General features: G+C 42.4%; 1 long non-coding RNA gene across 1 annotated transcript; it reads right to left on the bottom strand.

The window, feature by feature from the left end:
• Positions 1–441: 441 nt before the first annotated feature.
• Positions 442–12,780, bottom strand: LOC138744566 (uncharacterized). The gene is made up of 2 exons (XR_011345628.1): positions 12,524–12,780; positions 442–932 (listed from the first exon to the last, which is right to left on the bottom strand). It is a non-coding gene; the product is annotated as an uncharacterized lncRNA (long non-coding RNA).
• Between the last annotated feature and the right edge of the window lie 1,807 nt (positions 12,781–14,587).

Consider the following 14,587-nt stretch of genomic DNA (forward strand, 5'->3'; position numbering starts at 1 on the left):
AATATACAGTATATAACAATATTACAAGAGGGCTCGCAGTTGGTCCCTGAAACAAATCTAGAATGGCTCCGATTTCAACTTTTATTCTCACTTTAATTTCTTCCAGGCATTGCCCTTCTCACTTCTTCGATGCTTCTTGCCTCAGCCCATTGTCATCTCGGCTCAGTATGGGCCACCAGATGGATGAGGGGACCTCTAATTTCTTTTGCCCTCTCCCTCTCTCCCAGGACCTGTCTTTCAAAAAACCTGTCTTTCAATCAACTGATTGGAGACCTCATGTATCAGTCCACAGACTTTATTTCACATGATAGATCATGGCAAGTAGGTGGCAGTCTTCTCTGCTTCCCAACTCTGAAATGTCCTTCAACAATCATGTAAATTTATACAGGAAGACAAACAAGCTGTTACAGAAAATAGGATTACATCATGGAATAAACCCACTGAAAACTACATCAAGACCTTTATTGCAACTTTTGTCTTTTACAAACTTAGTTTTATCTAATTTGAAGAAAAATGCATCAATAACCACAGTTAGTGTCCCTGACTATGGCTAAGGCGACAAATTATCTTCGAAATAACATCTCGCTGAAGATGCGCTGTATTAAAATGGGCTATTTGACAATTATGTTTGTGGCATACAGTTCCCTCGACCGCAATTCACCAGTATTGTGTATGGATCTCACAGCCGCACAGTTGATAGGCGAATGACTCCTCCCTGTCCCATTTGTCTCGAGGACAGGATGAGTTGTGGTTAATAGGACATCTGTTCTGGAAGGATCTGATTGGGAGGGTTCCTCTCATTGCCAGCCAGGCCAAGTCTTGGCAAATGCTAGTGATGAGGCATTCTGCTAGTAGACCTGTCAGAGAACACATCCTTGTCCCTCAGTCTCTGCAGAAAGCTCTGTGTTGGATTTCTGGTCAAAGGTGTTTATCTGGAAACAAATTAATACAAATGATAAAGCTATGTGGCAACGTTGAGCTGACTGGCACTTGTGTGGCACCAGGACCGGACTCATCGTTTGCAACATCAGTTCAGTGGGAATTTAAATATTAATGTTTTGAAAAAAAAAATTATATATTTTTAATTTAGACATACAGCACAGTCACAGGCCCCTTCAGTTTGGTTGAGCTGTTGGGGAGGGTGTAAATTAGATTGGCAGGGGGTGGGATCAGATTATGAGGGCAGAGATTAGGGTATAAAGACAAAAGCATGATGCTATATGTTCTCAGTTGGTGACAAAGGGCAGACAGGGGACAAATATAGTCAGTTAGAGGGGTTGAAATGTGTCTATTTCAACACTAGTTGTATTAGGAATAAAGAGGATGAACTTAAAAGTATGGATCAGTACATGGAACAACCATAAAGTGGCCGTTACTGAACTTGGCTGGAGAAAGGGCAGAATTGGCTGATGCAGGCACCAAGGTTTAGGGGTTTTAAAAGGAATAGGATGGGAGGTAGAAAAGGTGGGGGGAGCAGCATTACTGCTCAGGGATACTATCACGGCTATAGAAAGGGAGGATGCTGAAGATATGGGTGTGGGTGACAGTCAGAAATAAGAAGGGAGCTTTCACTGTGCTTGGAGTCCAAATAGTCCTCAGAAAACCAAGAAGAAGCTAGGCAGCCAGATTGTAAAATGGTGTGTGTAATACAGGTTTGTAGTTGAGGGTGATTTCAAGTTCCCTAATACTGCACCTCCTGACTGCAAGAGGGATAGATGGGACTGAATTTGTCAGATGTGTTCAAGCATGATTTCTGACGGAGTATGTGGACTGGCTGCTGAGAGGAGAGGCCTCACTGGATCTGGTTCTGGGGAATGGACCTGGTCAGGTGGCGGACCTCTCAGTAGGGGAGCATTTTGGTGAGAGTGACCACAACTCCCTCAGCTTTAGCAAAGCTATGAAAAAGGATAAAAACAATCAAACTTGGAAGGTGCTTAACTGGGGAAGGGATAAATATGAAGGGATGAGGCAGGAACTAATGAGAGTAAATTCATAACAGATGTTTAAGAGTGAAAGAACAGAACTAATGTGGAGTAAGTTTAAGGACCACTTGCACAGGGCTCAGGATAGGTTTGTCCCACTGGGACAAGGGAAAGATGGTAGGAAAAGGGAACCATGGCTGATGAAACAGGTGAGGCAATTAATCAAGAGGAAAAGGAAGCATACATTAGATTTGCTGTTACGAGCCCAGAGGACCTCAAAACTCAGGAGCAATAGAAATTCACCAAGACTAATGGTTACTTAAACAAAAGTTTCTTTTCATTATCTTAAAACATGAAAACAGGATTGTAGAGCTCGTCGAAAGAACCAAAGACTTGTTGATCCAAACCAAGGCTTTTATTAGCAAAAGACCGGAGCTCTTCACAGGTGGCCGACCAGTCCGGAATGATCCGACCTGGCTAGGGACACAACCCTTTAAGGCCCAAACAATAGGTGTGGCTTAGCTCTCAGCCAATCGCTGTAAGCACAGTCTAGATACAGTAACTATATACACTATGTACATTGGTGATAGATCTGTACTATCACAAGGATCAAACTCTAACTTAATACATTTAACTTACTAAATGTAACCACCTTCTTATTCTAAGCACCTATGTGTGTAAGTTTCAGGTCATCACAGAGTTCCTTTTTGTTTCCCTTATTTCAAGTAAAACATTAGGCAGCCAGTCCTCTCCTCTTGTATGAACCACGAGGGCTTTGACCAGCCTGAACTAAGCACTCACAACTCGGCTTCACAATGGGGTTTTTCCACATGCTGGCCAACTTGTCCTGTTCTAGTCCCAGCTGTTCCCTCTCTCTCAGAGAAAAAAAACCTGTTTGACTCTCTTTGCTTGCAAAAGCACATGACCCTCTTAGAACAGCAATCTGCATTCAGACAGACATGGCTCCAAACCTAATCCTCTGAGTTCTTTCATCTGTTACTTTTCAAAACAACAATCCATTAGTGAAGTCTCTTGGGCACTGCCCAAAGCTTTTTCAAAGGCACTTGGAGCCGGCCTGCCTGGCTTGAGCAGGGCTCCAGTATTTTAAATGAGATCTGTTTTGAAGTGTTTGTAAGTGATTTACATTAAAACCTGGCACAATTTATCTCCCAAAAACATATCTATATACAATATAAAACACAACATATTCTGTCACAATAAGATGCAAGAAACAGGAAGGGCTCATGAGAAGGTGGCCAGGAAGGAGCTTAAGAAAGGGGCATGAGAAGGCATTGGTATGTAGGATTAAGGAGAATCCCAGGGTGTTCTATGTGTATGTGAAGAACAGATTGATGATGAGAATGAAGTTGGGGCCACCAAAGGATAAAGGAGGAAAATGTGCCTGGAGGCAGACAAGGTTGGGGAGGTCCTAAGTGAATATTTTGCTTCTTTATTCACAAGAGAAAAGGACCTTAATCAGGGTGAGATTGAAATATAACAGGCCTCTGTGTTGAACAATACAGTGATTAAGAAAATGGAAGTGTTGGATCTTCTTAAAAAAAATCAAGATTGATATGTTTTCCGTGGCTGGGCTTGATATAACCCAGGTTGGTGTGGGAAGTGAGAGAAGAGATAGCTGGGGCTGGAGGTATTATCTTTCAATCCTCTTTGGCTGCAGGGGAGGTGGTGGGGATTGGAGAATGGCAAATGTTGGGTATAGGTAAAATCCTAAGAATTATAGACTGGTGAGTTGTGTGAAGAGGATGTTTAAGGATAGGATCTATGAGGATTTGGAGAAGTCCAGTCTACTCAAGGATAGTCAGCATGGCTTTGTGAAGGGAAGGTTGTGCCTCATGAATCTAATTGAGTTTTTAGACGACCTACCAAGGAAATTAATGATGTAGATGTGGTTTACATAGCAAGGTATTTGACAAGGTCCTCCATGAGAAACTCATTCAGAAAGTCATGAGGCATGGGATCAGTGGAACCTTGGCTGTGTGGATAAAAATGGCTTTCAGAAAGAAAGCAGAGAGTAGTAGTGGAAGGAAAGTATTCTACCCAGAGATCAGTGACTAGTGGAGTGCCGCAAAGATCTGTTCTGGGACCCCTGATCTTTGTGATTTTTATAGATGACTTGGATGATGGGTGAGTAAATTTGCAGGTGACATGAAGGTTGGAGGAGTTGTTGATGGAGATGTAGGTTGACAAAAGCAACAAGAAAATATAGTGAGAATGTAGAGTTGGGAAGAAATGTGGCAGATGGAGTTTAATCCGGAAAAGTGTGAGGTGATGGATTTTGGAAGCTCTTCTTTTTTTTCGTGATTTTTTTGTTTTTTCACTTTCTCTTCTGTTTTCTACCTTCCTTCTATTTTGGGGACTTAATTGGGGGAAAAGAGGGATGGGTTAGTTGAAAACAATTATTCTTTTTTCACTTTATTCTATGTATCTGTCATGATTAATTCTTGATACTTGTTTAAGCACAAAATCAACATAAAATATTAAAAAGAAAACACTAATGGGGGGTATATTATAGACCCCCTAATGGACAGAGGGAATTAGAGGAGCAAATTTGTAAGGACATATAGTAAACTTAATGTGGTGATTGTAGGAGATTTTTTACTTTCCACACATTGACTGAGACCCCCATTCTGTAAAAGGGCTGGATGTGTTGGAGTTTCTCAAATGGGTTCATAAAAGTTTTCTAAATCAATACAGAGAAGAACCAACTAGAGAGGGGGCTATATTGGATCTCCGATTAGGGAACGAGATAGATCAGGTGACAGAGGTTTGTATTGGGGACCACTTTGGGTCGAGTGATCATAACACTATTAGTTTTAGGTTAATTAAGGAGAAGGATAGGGCCAGGTCTAAGATTGAGATTCTTGATTGGAACAAAGCTAATTTCGATGATGTGTGAAAGGATTTAGAAGGTGTGGATTGAGATAATTTTTTTTTGGACAGATACATGGACGATATTCAAAGGGGAAATTATGAGAGTACATAGAGTCAGTTTGTCCCTGTGAGAATTACAGTAAAGGATAGAAAGTATAGGCAGCCTTGGTTTTCAAGGGATATTGGGTATTTGGTTTGGAGGAAGAGGGATGTGTTTAATAGGTACAGACAGCAGGGAATAAATGAGGTGCTTGAGGAATATATAAAGTATAAAAAAATCTTAAGTAAATAATTAGAAAGACTAAAAGGATATATGAAGCTGCTTTGGCAGACAAAGTAAAAATAAATCCAAAGGATTTCTACAGGTACATTAAAAGTGAGGGATAAAATTAGGCTCCTTGAGGATCAGAGGGGTCGGCTATGTGAGGAGTCGGAGAGATGGTGGAAATTTTAAATGTTTTATTTTCTTTAGTATTCACTAAGGAGAGGAATATTGAGTTGAGGAAAGTAAGGAAAATGAGTAGTGAGGTCATAGAAAATATACAGATTAATGAGGAGGTAATTCTGGCTATTTTAAAATGAATCAAGGTGGATATTCCCTAGGACTTTGAGTGAGGTTAGTGTAGAAATAGCAGGGGTTCTGTCGGAAATATTTAAAATGTCATTAGTCACGGTGGAGGTTCCGGAGGACTGGAGGGTGGCTCATGTTGTTCCACTGTTTTAAAAAGTCTCTAAAAGTAAATTGGTTTATTATAGACCTGGGAGTCTAATATCGGTGGTGGCTAAATTAATGGAGAGTGTTCTTAGAGATGAAATATACAGTTATTTGGATTATGAGGGGATGATTAGAAGTAGTCAACATAATTTTGGGTGTGGTAGATCATGTTTAACAAATCTTAGGGAATTTTTCAACTAGATTACTTACGAAGAAGGTTGACAAGGGGAAGGCTGAGGATGTTGTCTATATGGACTTTAGTAAGGCCTTTGACAAGGATCCACATAAGAGGTTATTTAGGAAAGTTCAATGTTGAAATAGTGAAATGGATTCAACAATGGTTGGATGGGAGATGCCAGAGAGTAGTGGCAGAAAATGGTTGACAAATTGGAGGCCGGTGACTAGTGGAGTGCCTCAGGGATCAGTACTGGGTCCATTGTTGTTTGTCATATATATTAATGATCTGGATGATAGTGTGTGGATTAGTAAGTATGCAGATGACACTAAGATTGGTGATGTTGTGAATAGCAAGTAAGGTCTTCAAAGTTTGCAGTGGGATATAGGCCAGTTAGAAGAATAGACTGAAATATTGCAGATGGTGTTGAATACTGTGAGGTGCTACATTTTGGTAGAAATAATCAACAAAGGTCATACACATTAAATGGCTGACATTTGAGGAGTGCAGTAGAACAAAGGGATTTAGGAATACTGATACATAATTCCCTGAAAGTGCAAACACATGTAGATGGGGTGGTGAAGAAAGCTTTTGATATGTTGGCCTTCATAAATCAGATTATTGAGTACAGGAGTCAGAATATCCTGTTGAAGTTGTATAGAGCATTGGTGAAGTTTTTGTTGCCGAATTATTGGAAGGATGTAAACAAAATGGAGTGAGTGTAGAGGAGGTTTGCAAGAATGTTGCCAGGGTTTCAGAGTTTGAGTTACAGTGCAAAGTTAAACAGGTTAGGACTTCACTCATGGAACTTAGAAGGTTGAGGGGTGATTTGATAGAGGTATTTAAAATTATGAGGGGGACATAGAGTAAATGTATGCAGGCTTTTTCCATTGAGATTGGGGGAGATTCAAACAAGAGGGCATGGATTGAGATTGAAGGGGGAGAAGTTTAGGGGAAACATGAGGGGGAATGGTGGGAGTGAGGAATGAGCTTCCAGCCAAAGTGGTAAATGTGGAATTGATTTTAATATTTAAGGATGAGAGAGGTATAGAAAGTTATGTGATGAGTGCGGGTCATTGGGACTAGGTGGGAGAAGGTGTTCGACATGGACTCCAAGGGCCGAGTGGGCCTGTTTCTGTGCTATAATTGTTATCTGATTGTATGGCCTTCTGCACTAAGCTCAGAAACTCCAGAAAATGTTGTTCCACCATCATCACTGCAAGTGTTTGGTTCCAATCAACATTGGGCAACAGCTCTCTCAAACATTTGTATTCAACTTTATTCCACTGCTTTACTGATCTATCTGATTGAAGTTCTCCCTTTCAAACTACAGGATGAATTCTATCATGTTCTGGTCACTGCCTTAAACACCTTTGTCAAATTTGCTCATTACTCAACACCCAATGCAGAATTACCTTTTTCAAAATCAGCTCAGCCACAAGCAGCTGCATAAAGATGTCTACAGAGCTTTTTAAAAAAACGTTCCCTTGGGATGCAGCATCAACCTAATGTTCCCAATCATCCTGTACATTGACATCACTCGTGAATATTGTACTCTTGCTCTTTTTGCACGTGTTTTCAATTCCCACTGTAATTTACTCTTGGCTACTGTTTCAAAGTATGTTATAACCCCAATCAGGGCCTTTTTAAATGCAGTTTCTTAACTCTGTCCACAGGAATTTGACATCTTTCCAAAGATTTGATTCATTTTTATTGTATCAATAGAGCCCCCCACCCACTGGCTGTCTGTCCTTTCCACACACCAGGCATCCTTGGATGTTTAGCTCCAAACTTTGATTTTTTTTTCAGCCGCAACTCAATTATGCCCAGGGACATACCTGTCAATTTCCACTTGAGACAAGATCATGTTACATTTTCCTTATACCACATGTATTTAAATACAAGACCTTCAGAGAGGTTATGATAGCTCAATGGTAAGAGAACTGCTCTTGTAAACCAAGGGTTGCAAGTTTGTTTCTTGCTGGGGTCACCTTTCTGAGAACAATTTTAAACATATAATGCATGTTTCATTCTAAATGTAGTATTACGTGACAATAATCTTTTTTCATTTTGTCTCCATGGGACAAGGACAAATTCTTTACCTCATGTCTGCAATTTTCTCTCTCTTCTTGTTCACTACACTTCCCTCTACATGCATTCGTTATCAATTTGATTCCCAAATCCTGCCAAATTGGTGTAAACCCCGTTGCACTATTTGGGCGGCGTTTACAATTCCCAGCAGTGATTAAATGTTTTTTTTCCATCAGCACATTTATTTTAATTCATTAATTAAAAAAATTGTCTAAAATTACAAATTGCAAGCAAATGTGATAATTGCAATCACGTTTCATGAAAGCAACAATGACAATGAAGAGTAAATCAAAATGCATTCTAGTATCTGAAACTTTGAACGAACGCAGTAGCAGCGATTAAGAGCCTAGACACAAAAAAAATACAGCACAATCGCAGGCCCTTTGGGCCGTGAGACCTTTGCAGGCCATGTAACTAATCCCGTGTGTCTGCATTTCCCGCCCATTTAAATGCCTCGCCAGCGGGAACCTGATCGGAAGCCACCACATCTATACCACCCCCATTGTAATTGGGCTTGACAAAAAATATTATACAGGCCACCGCTGGCTGGGGTAATCCCCTGGGGCGACCCTACTGGCCAGCAGTGGGGTATAAAGCGCAACATGTGGATCTGCTGCGTCTCTCTTCACCGAGAAACGAACCCGAGTTCCTCTCCAGGAGCCAGAGAGGACGGTGGTGGGTGTATATCAAGGTGCATGCAGTAGCGGGTGAACACTGACTAATCAATATCGTGCCCTGCTTCTCTTTCTAATTTAATGTTAGTGCCGTACCCGCACTATGTCGGGGTGGTGTGGGCGTTGCGTCTTCTCTATATCCAGCGCGGTTAATGGTTATCACATGTTTAATTGTGTCGGATGCGATTGCTCTATGTACTCTGTGAGAATGTGAATGATTATAATACCCAGTGGCGAAGTTCCCTTGCAATCGACTTGTGACAAGATTCGTTGTTTCTGGGACGCGTTGAGCTTGTTCCTTACAAATCAGTGGTGAATTCGACTCAGTTTTCAAACTGAACAAAAATTTGGGCAAATTATGGATGGGAGGGGGGATGAAGGTCGATGGACTGGGTTGTTCAGCACAGTCTAGAGGGGCTGCAATGTTCTATGGTTCTTTTTTTTGAATATTTAATGTTCTATGGTTCGAAGCGAAAAGCAAATTGGTTTAATCAGTGTTAATTATGTCAACACCTTGTCAGGGATACCTCTCACAGGAAACATGCGTTCTGGTAGTTCACATTTTGTACCCCAGGAAAAATGGTTGAGAAAATTTATCCCATCTGTGACTCTCCTAATTTTATACAATCCTATCAAATCTTATCTTAGTTTTTAAGTGGTCCAAAGATAATACAATTTGGTAAATGATTCACACATGGAAGAAAATGTATCCTGTCCGCGGGTAGCGAAAGGATTCCTCTCAAACAGAAACACGATGACGAATTGGGAATTGCTTTGCCGATGAGTAGGACCTGCAGAATTTTATATTGTAGTGAGAAAGTGTGGAGTTCATCAAAATGCATTCTAAAAATCGCACGGCTCGTCACGGGTGGTGGACAGAAAAGGTTGGACAATAGGGGGAGAAGGATGGAAGGGATTTGGGCTAAATGTGCCACATGGAAATATGAGCTTTTACTCTGCCACCACCGAACAGGATACTGAGACCATTTGGACTCCTATTCCGAATGCTTTGTAGCCGCAACTAGATTTCATCTACGATCAGTTTGATAATTGCACTGTTTATCTTAAAGCTTTAAAAATGCGGTTGGCGGGGTATTTCAGATAGGTCACTAACTCCTCCCTGAATTTCTTCTGCGTCACCACGTAAATAAAGGTATTGGTGCAGCAGCTGAGAAGCATCAGCATATAGCCGGTTTCCTGCAGGATGTAAATCGGGTCATTGTAACCCGAGTACGTGTAAGTCGTGGAAATACGATAATGCAGGTAATGAATAATGTACGTGAGCCACAACAGGATAAAGTTGCCAGATATACTGAAGAGCAGAATGATGGATTTTCTCCTGTTTGCCATCTCCGGGTCAGGATTGTTTTCAGGACCACTGATGCCTCTCAGTGCTCGACGAACTCGACTGACTACAACAATGTACCTCACAGTGAGGGCGTTGAGCAGCACAATGACAACAAACGGCAGCAACGGTGTTGCTGCGCTACTGAAGTAGGAAAAGGCTCGCCAATAGGGCGAGGAGTAAAAGACACTGCTGATGCGACAATACCACGCTATTTGACCTGTGGTATACAGAGGTTCATACACAAAATACCAGGGGATATTCTTCAAATAGCTCACGGTTAACACCGTGCCGACAATGGCAGCGGCTGATTTCTTGGAACAATATCTTTCCTTCATCTTTTGGCAACAAATGGCTACAAAGCGATCAAAGGTGAACGCGACCGTCAGCCAGACAGAAGAGTCCGTGATGGCATTGGCGACCGCTGTTTTAACTCGACATACTTGAGTGAGCGACAGAGTTTCCTGGGAGGAAGATGCCAATAATCCGATTAAGTATAACGCCAACGATGACCACCAACAGGTCCGCCGCTGCCATGGCCACCAGGTAACAGGTGATGCATTTGGAGAGTCCGCATTTACCCCGGGACAAGATCGCAATGGCCACGATATTAACTGAAGGGGGTTGAAAATTGGAACATCATTATTGTGAGATGTTGATAGAGGAAGAAAACGTACACTCGCAGCACGATATAATCAGTTGGATCGCGGATCAAACCCTCTGGGCCATTCCACAAGGTAAAACTCAGCTCCACCTTCCAGCCTGTAGCCGATGACCCTTTATTTACATTAGTAAAACAATCATCTATGTTTTACAGGAGCTTCTACCAGTTATAATACAATTTACCACATTCGATTAAAGTTAGGATAGACTTCGGGCACCAGAAAACACCAGTAACCTCAAAAACAGAATAATGGTGAAACCTGCCTCTAATAGTGTCCATACTAGATTTCGGGCCTTCTATAGTTCTGGAAAATGGTCGCTCACCCTTGACTCGTTTCTCTCCCTTTCGGATACCATTTCTCTGGCTGAATGCTCTGAATTTGCAGTTGAATTTCTTCTGAATTACAGTGAGTGTCCCCCTGTCACTGGGGAAAATTGCATAATATTTTCACAACCACGTTGTTACAGCGCCATCGACTCAGGTTCGGATCCCGCGCTGTCTGTAAGGTGCGTTCTCCCCGTGTCTGCCTGGGTTTACGGTTCCTCCCACACTTCTGTACGGAGGTGTAGGTTAATTGTATGTAATTGAGCAGCGTGGGCCAGAAGGATCTATTACCGTGCTGAATGTCTAAATGTAAACATTTTGAAAAATGAATTGAAAATAGAAGCTGAGAACTCGGAACTGGAATCATTGTTCACCACTCTCGAACCTACTCCGCCATTCCACCATAGGATAACTGGTTTTATCTCGACTCACTCGCCATAAAATTTCTCTTTGGCTTGGCTTAGCGGAGAAGATTTATGGAGGGGTAATGTCCAAGTCAGCTGCAGGCTAGTTTGTGGCTGACAAGTCCTATGCGGGACAGGCAGACAAGGTTGCAGCTGTTTTTTCTCCTTAGTCTAGGAGGTTGCTGCCCGCCAAACTGTGAGGCACCAAGATGCAGGTTTGAGGCGATATCAGCCCACTGGCGGTGGTCAATGTGGCAGGCACCAAGAGATTTCTTTAGGCAGTCCTTGTACCTCTTCTTTGGTGCACCTCTGTCACGGTGGCCAGTGGAGAGCTCGCCATATAACACGATCTTGGGAAGGCTATGGTCCTCCATTCTGGAGATGTGACCTACCCAGCGCAGTTGTATCTTCAGCAGCTGGATTCTATGCTGTTGGCCTCTGCCATCTGGAGTACTTCGATGTTGGAGATGAAGTCACTCCAATGAATGTTGAGGATGGAGCGGAGACAACGCTGGTGGAAGCGTTCTAGGAGCCGTAGGTGATGCCGGTAGAGGACCCATGATTCGGAGCCATCTGCCTGAACAAAGTGCCAATCCGATCAATTTGGGAAACGCCTGGATTGACAGACCACCCCTGGTACCTGTAAACTGCAAACAGCAGCATCTTTGGCAGATTTCGCTTTAAATTCCAACCGTTTCCATCGACATTCAATGGAATTTTCTCTTTGATCTCAGATTTCAGCATTCTATTTACGACAATCTGCTTTTTTTTCGACCAAGTTCAGGAAGATGCAATTATCACTGAACAGTCACGCACACTGGTTGTCGATACCAGAATGAATACGGAAGAGAATGCCGCCCCTTTCCTTTCAGAGAAGTGGTTATGACCCAAGAACAGAACAATTTTGTCGTCTTATTGCAGATGAAATGAAAGGAACACAAAGCTTATTTGGAAACTGGAGATGCTGAACGTTCTCTACGGGTCAGGCCGCATCTGTGCAGAGAAATGAATAGCCGACTTTTCGACTTCAAGCTCCACTTCGAGGAAGGGCAGGCAGGATGACGGGGGGAGGGTGGTCGCTTGGTGATAGATGAAACGGGTAAGTGGAGCCGGTTGGGAAAAAGAGCGGTGAGGCGGGAGAGAGTGGTAGGCGGTAGAAACATGAATAATAAATAATAAAAGGGCAAAGAAAGCCAGGAGGCAGGGTAGAGTGCGAAGGAAAATGGGATCAAGCATGATTTCCAGCGTCTGCATTTGTTTGTTTTTCAAAGAAAAAGTTTCACTTGGATTTACACAACCGAAGATTTCAACACTCACCGGGGACACCAGTGGCAGCAAATATCGGATAGCCTATTGCATAGATCAGTCCAGACGGGGGTTCATGCATCCTTCACGGCTGTTCTGAACTGTCGCAGCCAACGGTTTGCTCTGAGTCAATATATACGCCAAACACCTCTCCGGGGGCGGGGGGAATGATAACACGTGTTAATTGGAAGTGTTTGCTCGATCAAATGTCGAATTTTTTTTAATGTTTACGAGGCAAGTTTCGGAGGTTAATGTCAATGAAACAACGAATGTATGTTCTGGAGAACAATTGATCTGACGCCTTAACGTCCATCTGATTCCAGAATCATCTCTGCGCAAGATGCAGTCCCGGTTCCCCCCGAAAATTTGATGTGCGCATTCCTTGTGAGATTTAAAAAAAAACAAACAGAAAAGAATACGAGCGGATCATTTGGATAACATCGCTGAAGGCTAGAAGCAGCAAATGCTGGGGGAAACAGACCAGAAGGATCGAACCAGAAACTAACCCCTCTGCCCAGCTGAGCTGAACAATTATTCTCACTTGTCCCACTTCCGTGCCCCCATTCATGTGCTCGTCCACATTTTTGTTACGTGTTGAGTCCGCACCCAACTTGCGACCAACTTGCTCCATTCACTCGCCACTCTCTGTGTGAAGAAGTTCCCTTAAACTTTTCCCCTCTCATCTCCTCTGGTTGGTCTCTCACCCAACCTCAGTGCAATATGGAAGGATTGAGGACATTGGGTGAGAAGAAGCATTGAGTCCGTGCACAGAACTGCCGCCAGTGAACTGCAGGGCAGCTTTGAGCGGCAAAGAAATTCCTGCGGCTCTTTTATCATCGCATTTGTGTATTTGTTCTCGTTTGCTCCCGTTCTCGTTTTAGATTCTTTTGTTTATGACATTCTGGGAAATAGATTTAATTCTGGATTACAAATCGATTTCGTAAAATGGAATCGTTGTCGTTCACGAAAGATGGCAGAAAGAGCCACGATGTCGAGCTGAAGAACTAGCCAAGCGCAAGGCGGCCCCTCAGGCCACTGATGGCAGAGAGTGCAACTATTCAACTAATACGAATAACAGATGTTGTTAATAACGTTCTCTAACAAACAGATTTTGGTTGCGCAAATGTAGATCCCATGGAAGCTTATTTCTCATAATTCGAGAAAAGCAGTGCTCTCCATAATAAAGCTGAATTGGTGAACGGCCCACACAGGAGTGGATGCAGATGTCACAATGATTGTGTCTGGCCACACAGTATTGGGTGTGTAGTGTGTCGAGCAGTGCGCCAAACACATCTTTGAAGTGCGCGGGTGCTGATAGTCCGGGAGAAGACATGAATTCCGATTCATACAGACTGTGGTCTTCAGATGAAGGAAGTCAAGGATCCAGTTGCAGAAGGGGTTGCAGGGGCTAAGGGTCTGGAGCTTCTTGACCAGCACTGAGGGAATAATGGAATGGAAGACCGAGCTGTAGTCGATGACCAGCAACAACAGAGTTGCTGTTTTCAAGGTGATCCAGAGCTGAGTGGAGAGCCAGCGATATTGTGATGCAGGAAGTTCAATACAGAACCGACGTTCTGACTTTGAGCCCTTCAAAAATATTGGTAGGCACCCATGCAAAAGATATTTTTAAAATTATTTTATTTTTAAAATAAATATTATTTAGAAATTTAAAATCACAAAAAATTCACATAATTAATACAAATCAAATAAAAATACATGTGGCTTATATGTAAAAATGAAAGAAAAATACCCCCCCCCCCCACCTCCATACACCTACCAAAAGAAAAAAGGGGACAAGACCTCTCTATCCACCTACCAAAAGAAAAAAGGGGACAAGACCCTCAACAGGAGAGCATTTACTTTAAAGTTTCTTTTTATATACTGAGTCTTTAAGGAGAAATGGAATGTTAGAGATAGAGAATTTAGGTTAAAATGGCTTAAGTTAAAATGTGATGATTAATCATAAAAAGGGAAGCCAGAACGGACAGGGAGCTTACTAGCAGCCAAGGACAAAAAGTTCAGCTGGATATGTTTTTTTAAACATATCTTTTCATGGTCATAGTGAGAGACATGCAG

This window comes from Narcine bancroftii, chromosome 10 (assembly GCF_036971445.1).
Source record: "Narcine bancroftii isolate sNarBan1 chromosome 10, sNarBan1.hap1, whole genome shotgun sequence".
Lineage (NCBI taxonomy): Eukaryota > Metazoa > Chordata > Chondrichthyes > Torpediniformes > Narcinidae > Narcine > Narcine bancroftii.